Source organism: Glycine soja, chromosome 19 (genome assembly GCF_004193775.1).
Source record: "Glycine soja cultivar W05 chromosome 19, ASM419377v2, whole genome shotgun sequence".
Lineage (NCBI taxonomy): Eukaryota > Viridiplantae > Streptophyta > Magnoliopsida > Fabales > Fabaceae > Glycine > Glycine soja.
In genome coordinates, this window is record NC_041020.1 from 44,771,108 (window position 1) to 44,779,694 (window position 8,587).

Here is an 8,587-nt window from a genome sequence, read left to right on the forward strand (position 1 = left end):
ATAAATAAGTGTGTGTGTGTGTTTGTAATTTAAGAAGTACTAAAAACATGCCATTTGAAGCAGGTTTTTGCAGACAATGACTCAAGTCTTAATCCAATTAGTGTTCCCTGAAGTTGGATCTGGAACCTTGATAGGCGAACAGTGTATTTTGGAACCTCCATACCATCCATATTCAAAGGTAAACTCTTAAAAATTAACCTATTATAATAGATATCAAACAATAAATTGAGTATATGCTTTTTGTCAACCAGGTTTATCAACACGAGAAATTCAACAATGCTTTTGGAGTGGTAAGATTTAGCTCCCAGAATGTAATCCTGTTTATTGTAATTGGACATCCTAGTTCAGCCTATTTTTATCAGTGCAATAGTATTCATTAGTTTGCAGACTTTGTAGACACACTAAGAGGTCAAAGGAATAAAACCTAACACGCTTGCACAATTTGATTCACTCGTCACATGATGGATGGCATCATCATGTGCCACCAGCTATCTGTTGCTCTTAGGTTAAAATATCTAATTCATCTATAGAAGGACAGTGGAGTATGTAGTCATTTCACAATATGCGCTACACTTCCACTTTTATAAATGCTACTTAAGTTTGAATCTGTAGCACATTAAATAATCAGATAACTGTATACAAACAAGGGCAGAGACATCACCGTTCCAATCAATTAGAAACTGACTTCCTGCACAAGTGATGAGGCATTTGACAACTTTTGACCCAGTTAAGTATACATGGCAACTTCTAGTTCTACACTTCTACTTACTAGTAAAGCCACCCGTGTAGTTTAATTCCAGCAACAACACTCCTTAATCAGAACGAACTGAAAGCCTCAAACCATAGTTGATACTTGACAGGAACTCTCCTTGGTAGGAATTACCTTTTGCCAAAGAACTCTGACCATGGACTTTTTTAATAATGTAGCAAGCAACCACGTTTCTCCTCATCAATTCAACCATTTAATACTTGGTCTTCCATATGCTCTTCTCACATTGGAATATTGGCATGTACATATTAGAATGTTTGCAGTATCTGTTTTATATCTATCTCAATCATCTTATTTTCATACCAATTTGTAAATCTGAAAATCATGATTCCTTTTTTTTTTTTGGAGGAATACATGACATACTACTTTTAAGTGCATCTACAAACAATTTTCATTTCTTTCTCTTCTTTTAGTTAGAGTTTATTTCTAAAACAATGATGAAAAGGCAATTTTTCCTATTAGGAGGAACACAGGATAATCAACAAGAAAAGCAAGTGACCATATAGCTTAACACATCTAAACAAGTAGTGAAAAATGTTTTGCAGGATCTGTCTGTGTGCGAGGATTTGACCGGGAAAAGACCAAAAAAGAGTCCGCATCTCCAAATTCACAAGGATTGAATTTTAAACAAAATCCAGAACAACCAGAATTTCTTTCCAACAATTGGGAGACTGGAGGATCCTGAAGGCCAACAATTGCTCTTGATATTCATCATGTACTCTCTGTATAATAACAATGCCATTGTCACGCTAGGATACTAAGCAGTTTTCCCAGACTAGGACTAGGACTAGGACCAAGACAGTATAATGGTAACAGGAGCTTTTTTGCTCCATGAAAATTAAAGAGGAATGTGAGCTAGGTGAGATATGAGGCTACTTGCGCAAGAGCTCAGTAAAGATACACTCATCAATATTCTTCTGGTTCTAGATTTGAATTCTTATGTCTTTCAATTGACTAGTTCCGGTTGTAGAAATAATCAGATTTTCAACTCGCGATTCAGTTTCTTAGTTGTAGAAAGATGTCATTACTAAATAATTTATAATTCCTCCAAATTCTAGATCTTATAGCAACAAACTAAGGTCACTTATCTTCAAGTTCAAATTGTAAATATAATTGTTAACCGTTGTTAGTAGTATAGTAAAATTTCATGAATGTCGCCAAAAAGATGAACAGATAACTCAAATCAATCATAACGTAGTACAGATATCAAATCGAAGTATTGGAAGGATGAACGGTAAACTGAAGGTATAGAGTTTATTCAGATCAAGAAGTATAGAGAGGTTTCAGATCAAGAAGAGTACCTTTCATTAAGTCTTTGCTTCCAGAACCAAAAACTGGAAAACTGGCTCGCAAAGAGAATGAGAAGAGCGATGTAGATGCGAGCGAGAGAAAAAAGAGTTAACGAGACGTGCAGCAGCATATATACTTCCCCTTTTTTGCCGCCTTACCGCCATTTTCATATGCATTTCCTTCCCTTTTTTTTTTTTTTAATTTTGTTTGCGTCTCGGGAAAGGGATAACTCTGTCTTTGGGTGAATTACTTCTACCTTAAAATGTTTGAACAGTGACTGAATTGATAGTAGTAATTAAGTTTATATTTTTAATATTATATAATATTTTAATTAAAGAAATAGTATAAAATTATAAGAAAAAAATAAAATTAATATAAATCTAATTATACATTCTACGTGATAAAAATTAGCAATAATAAATAAATATTATCTTTGGTCTTATATATAAAAATTAATACATAATCTATGAAAACAAATAAAAGTATTTAAGTTAATAAATTTTAATTAAAAATATCATAAATTTAAATTGTGTTTCAAAAATATGCTTAAAATTAAATTATTCAAGTGTTAGGTATATTTAATGACACTATTTATAAATCAGAAAATGATTTTCAAACAATACGTGGGACTTGTTTTTGTAATTTCTATGGGGAATGAATGTATATATGTTATTAATTGACTCCCGATTAATTAGGATTATTAAAGAAAATTAAGAAATAACATAGAATGTAATTTTATATTGCTGATAATTAGGACATTGAAAATAATATATAATTTATTTCTTGTGTATAGGATTAGAGGTAGTAATTTATGTTTATTTAAAAAAATTAAATGCGTTATTATTATCTTTCTGATTCAAGATTATTTTCATTGATTTTCCACTACTTTGGCTGGTTTTTTATTGGTTCCAACTTCAAGGATATTTTGGCTTTTGGAGTTAATTGACCAGTCATTGGGTTGATTTTTTATTGGCTTGGTTGGACCGAGACCGATTGAACCAATCAATTCGGTTAGTTTTTTAAGACAATGGTTCCACCCTGTAGTTACTTATTAAGGGTGGTCAAAGGTTTGAATGGTTCATCTTTAGAGTAAGATCAAATCAAAATCAATCATATTTTATTTGATCGGTTTAGGTTAGGTTTTAAAAAATTTATCATCCAAAATGAATCAAACTAATCTTATTAGAATTTAGTTAGTTTAGTTTTGAATCAAACTAGAAAGTTATGATGAAAAATAAGTTAGACTTAATTGTATTTTTGGTTTATTTAGTATTATAATTGTGCAATTTTGATTCATTGGATTCCAAAAGCGCAAATTGAATTTCTCAAATACTACTGTAAATGTGTTTTTTAGGTCCCTTCATTGGTATTCTGTAAAATATTTAACAATATTTTCAAATATTACATCAAATAATAACTAGACAAGTATAACCAACTAGTTGTGTTAACACATGTGCAAAAATTACTTAATTATACACTGTATCCCTCATGATTGTGATATCAGAGGAACTAAAGTGTAATTAAGCAACATCAGTTCTATTTGGTTTTACAACCGAAATCAAAATCAAAGCAAGTTGTAAAAATATGCATTTTTTCTTTATTTTTTGTTGGGCCAATTTAACGTTTGACAGTGTTTTTATTTGAATTTGAACACCTTCATATCTTGTATTGTAATATCCTTGACAGGTGGGGAGTGATTGCCATTGAAAAAAAAAAAAAGACAAGCACAACTTTTGGCTCTTGGCTCTTCTTGAAATAAGGATACATGGATGAATTGAATATACACGGAAACGAGAGAGGTATGAAAAGTATGTGCATGTTTCAGAATTTACAATCAAAAAGATAAAAATGATTTGAATAATATTACATAAAGTAACAACATATATAAACTTTATATATAAGTCTGTTATTTAAGAATTTCATAATTTAAATACTTTACTTTGAGCAATTTTGAAATATATAACCTCCAAATATTTAAAAAAAAAAAAAAGCGAGTGAAGACTAATCATGCCAAAAATCTTGTAATGGTTTAAGAGGATCATAAAAGTAATAAAGTGTTACATATAATATAAATTAAAATTTAAAACTTGAAATCCTCTCCATCTCAACCAGAATTCCAACGATATCATTTTTATAGTTGAGAAATGTATTTCACACATTACTTTTGCAATTAATAAAAACTACGTCCCTTGATTGTCTAAAACTATCCTCTTTTATTTATCTCTCTATATATGTTTGATTTTCTTAACTTTATATTAATTTCAATTGTAAAATAATCTTATATCACGATATTAAAAATATTTATTTGCTATATTTGTTTATTATAGTATCATTATATATTTTAAAATATTAATTTATTACAATATTCATTATATAAAAATATTTATCGTATCATATTTGATACTTCTTCAGATGTAATTAATTTTATAAAAGATGATAATTATTAGTTATCTAAACTATGGTGTATATTTAATAAAATTGGTTTTTTTACTATTTTTTTTTGCACCTGTCCATGTGTTGTTCATGTAGTTGTGTTGTAATACAGAGACAACTTAAAAAGGAACATCAAAGAAGTTGGATCCATACTTAATGAGATAAATGTACGTACGAAAATAAACATAAATATAATATATGGTATAATATGATAGAATAAAGAGAGATAGATTTTTTTTTAATATTTATCCTATCACATTTGATACTTTTTCTTAATGTAATTAATTTTATGAAAAATAAAAAAAATGGACAGACATCCAAACTCTGGTCGATAGCTAATGAGATAAAAACACTTAGATCATACTATCTTTATTAACAAACAAATGATTAATTCATCAAGATGAACAAATATGGTTAATTTAGTTGATTTTAATTAATAATATCATGTTTATTTTTTGCTAAAAAATATTCATTAAATTAAATACTTCAAGCACTAATTATATTTATGGCCCTATTATTAACTCAAGAGATCATTTTTTATTAATGGATGTCACTTTTTTAGTTAGTACAATAGTTTTAGTTTTTGAATGGATAAATTGATGACAAATTAGTTTTGAAAGGAATAAACTTTTTTATTCACTTCATAAATATGTAAAATTGTAAAGAAAAACCAATTCCAAAAATCGAATAAAATACTAATAAATTTATTAATTTAAATATTTAATTAAAGAATTTTTTTATAAAAGAAATAATTTGAATTTCATTTTAATAAGAATTCAATTTTGTAATATTTAGTTATAAATTATGATTTAAAAATTTATGTTAAAATTAACGTTAACATGTGATGTATTTATTTTATAACAAAAAGATTTTGTTCTATGCAACTATGTTATGTGATAATCTCATATTCATTCCTTTCAAAAAATAAAATATTAAATGAAATTAAATCATATATTTATCTTTTAAGAATATATAATTTATAGATTAGATTTATAATAATTAATATATTAATTATTTCTATTGTATAAATGATTCCATTGCAAAATCAATCACAATAAATAAATATTTAATAAATCACAAATTTAATTATTCTATTAACTAAATGTATACAGATTTTTTTGTAAATCAATCACAATAATTATTTACAAATACATTGTGCTTTATAATTAGTGGTTAATAGAAAATTTACAAATTTAATTTTTCAAATTCTAAGAATTATTATTATACTTATACTTATTTATAATTAGAGGTAAAATTTACTATTAATATAAGATCTATTTAAGTAATTATAAATGCAATTTAATTTGATATATTATTATTTTGTATACATTTATACTCAATTCTAACAATTATATCTATACTTTCCTTCTAACAAATCATTAATATATATATTTTTATTCAATTTTAATTCCTTACCAGCGAGATCTTTAAAATGCAATGAAATATTTTTTTGTAATTGAGGTGCGTTTAAATTTATAAATTCTAAGAATTATTATTATATTAATTTATAATTATCAATTAAATTTGCTATTAATATAAGCTCTATTTAAAGTACTATAGACATTATTCATGAATTTTGCAAATCTTTAATATATTATTATTTATAACACATTTAGATGCAATTCTAAGAATTATAGTACTGTCTTTTTAACAAGTAATATAGCTTAATCATGGAAAAAAATACTATATATTCAGCCCCAATAACATAGTAAAAAAAAAAGAAAATAAACTAAATCAAATTCTTTTAAAAAAAGTTAAAGAAAGAACATACAAAATCTCACCAAAGTGAATGAGATTCCCTACCTTAGACAATGGTCCCGTGATTAAAAAAAATTGTGACAAATGTGTGGATAAAAATAAATTTAAATGTTCATTGATATCATATCTATTGACATATATTTGTTAGAATTTAAACTAAATAATTTGTGTGGAATCAATTTGTAGATAAAACATAATGATTAAATACTAATTTAACAATAAATCATAAAATTTATGAAAAAAATTATCTTGAAGTTATACCACATAACCTAATTATTGTACCTTTTTACATTTAGAAATTAAATTAATTTTGTTTATCTTTTAGGAACGAAAGTGTATTTGTTTATTTAGGAATTATAATTCTAATTTACTCTTTTTTATGGTTAAAGTAAAATCATTTATTTATTATATAAAAAAATTTGGATACCATCAAGTATTCATGAATGTTCATGTATTCACGCATATACATATATATATTCAAAATCATGTATTGAGTAGTATTCCCTGAGAGATGGAGCATGTATCCAAGAAACGAGAGTGAATCTTCTCCATTAATAAAAAAAATGCATAATTTTAATTAATAAGTAATAACAATTGGATTAAAATTAATAGTTACAGTAGATTTAATAAAACTAATTGTTTTACTTCACTTATTGTTTAATTCATATTAAACTTATTACTCTTGTTGCTTCATTTTGCAACTTCTTTCTCGTTACTTACTCTAACTTCCGAGTTAAAAAAAGGCACACATGATTTATTGGCTTCTCTATCTCCCACCTCATGGAAGTTTTGCTTTTTTTTTTTTTCACCATTCATATCATTGAACTAGTGACAGTCTAAACACAAAGATAAAAGAAGGTTGAGGTTTTTACCAGAGGCATTGTTTTAAGCCCGTGCATTTTATTGGACATTATTAATCTTATTGATGATTAATATGATAATACCTTATAAAATTAGAGATCAAATTAATAATTTATTATTAATAAGATGTTGAGTATATTTTTTCCTTTTGAATTATGATACTAAATATGACAAGAGATTATAAGAATGCAAGTCTAGTTTCAATACAAAAGTTTAATTCCAATGCATCATTTCTCCCAATGAAATTTTCATCTTAAACTTTCATACATACACATCTCAATTATTAAACAAAATCCACCAAAAAGTTTAACTTCTTTAAGTCTTGGTTCTTGCTTCCTATCAGCATTGATGTAATTTTAAACCCTTCTAAAAATTCATTTCAATACAAAAGTTCCCCGACATTTAGTTTCTATAGACGCCAATTTTAGTCCTATAGCAAAAACAATCTCAATGGTAGCAGCATTTTCATCCTGAAAAATAGAAAAACGCATAAAAATACCCATCAAACACTATAAAAAATTTCAACTTAATTAAAGTTATTACCCACAAAATCTTAACAAGTAATTAGTTCTCAAAGTAATTTTAGAGCAATAAATGTGAAGCCGATAAATAAAGAATATATCACAATGCATACTTCATTAATGACTAGCATTTGCCCATTATTTTTATTCACCTTCTTCAATCTTCTCAAAATTAAAAAACTACAAAAATCATCTTTGTCAATAATAATAAAATGATCAATGACCATTCTATATAAAAATATAAAAAAATTCTTAATTTTATTGAATCGGTGATGAATACGAAAAAGAAGAGAAAATCATACCAGACATTTGGTTTGACACACCCTCTCGATGTGGTTGGTGTCTTGTTGTGGAACCTTGTTAATGTCGCTTTGTCGTTTTTGCTCTTTGGTCGCCATCGCGCTCAGGTTGCTAGAGTCACCAAGACGCCGAGATTATCGCGTATTCTTCGAAAACTTGTTCACCCCTTGTCATTAACTTGCGTAGAGCTCTACTTCCGGTCACAGGAGGCCCCACAATATCGAGGTTATTGCGTCCTCTTTGGACCATTAGTTGTCAACCTTCTTAAAAATATCCCGCAAATTGAGCAAACGGTAATGAAAATAGGATTGAAGAGTTGTTTTTACCTACAGTGAAATAGTGAATTTTATTAGGGTGTTGTTAGGTGCACCCAACATTATTGCTGATGCACCCACACTTAACATGAAAAGACAAAAATACCCTTGTGTATTTTTAAAAATATTTTTGTGCACCCTGCTCATTCAAGTTGATCCGCATAGGTTTTAGTTGATCCACAGTTGATATAGATGATCCGCAAGCTTCTCACGGATCAAGTTGATCCACAAGTAGATTTTTAAGACTTACGGATCAAGTTGATCCGTAAGTCTTTTACGAATCAAGTTGATCCGTAAGTTTTTTACGGATCAAGTTGATCTGCAAGTTGATTTATAAGACT

The 8,587-nt window shown here is 27.3% G+C and overlaps 2 long non-coding RNA genes across 2 annotated transcripts; one reads left to right on the forward strand and one right to left on the reverse strand.

The window, feature by feature from the left end:
- Positions 1–77: 77 nt before the first annotated feature.
- Positions 78–1,349, forward strand: LOC114399478. Its single transcript, XR_003663739.1, has 3 exons — positions 78–178; positions 252–290; positions 1,315–1,349. It is a non-coding gene; the product is annotated as an uncharacterized LOC114399478 (long non-coding RNA).
- LOC114399479 lies at positions 419–2,295 on the reverse strand. The gene is made up of 2 exons (XR_003663740.1): positions 2,071–2,295; positions 419–1,491 (listed from the first exon to the last, which is right to left on the reverse strand). It is a non-coding gene; the product is annotated as an uncharacterized LOC114399479 (long non-coding RNA).
- Between the last annotated feature and the right edge of the window lie 6,292 nt (positions 2,296–8,587).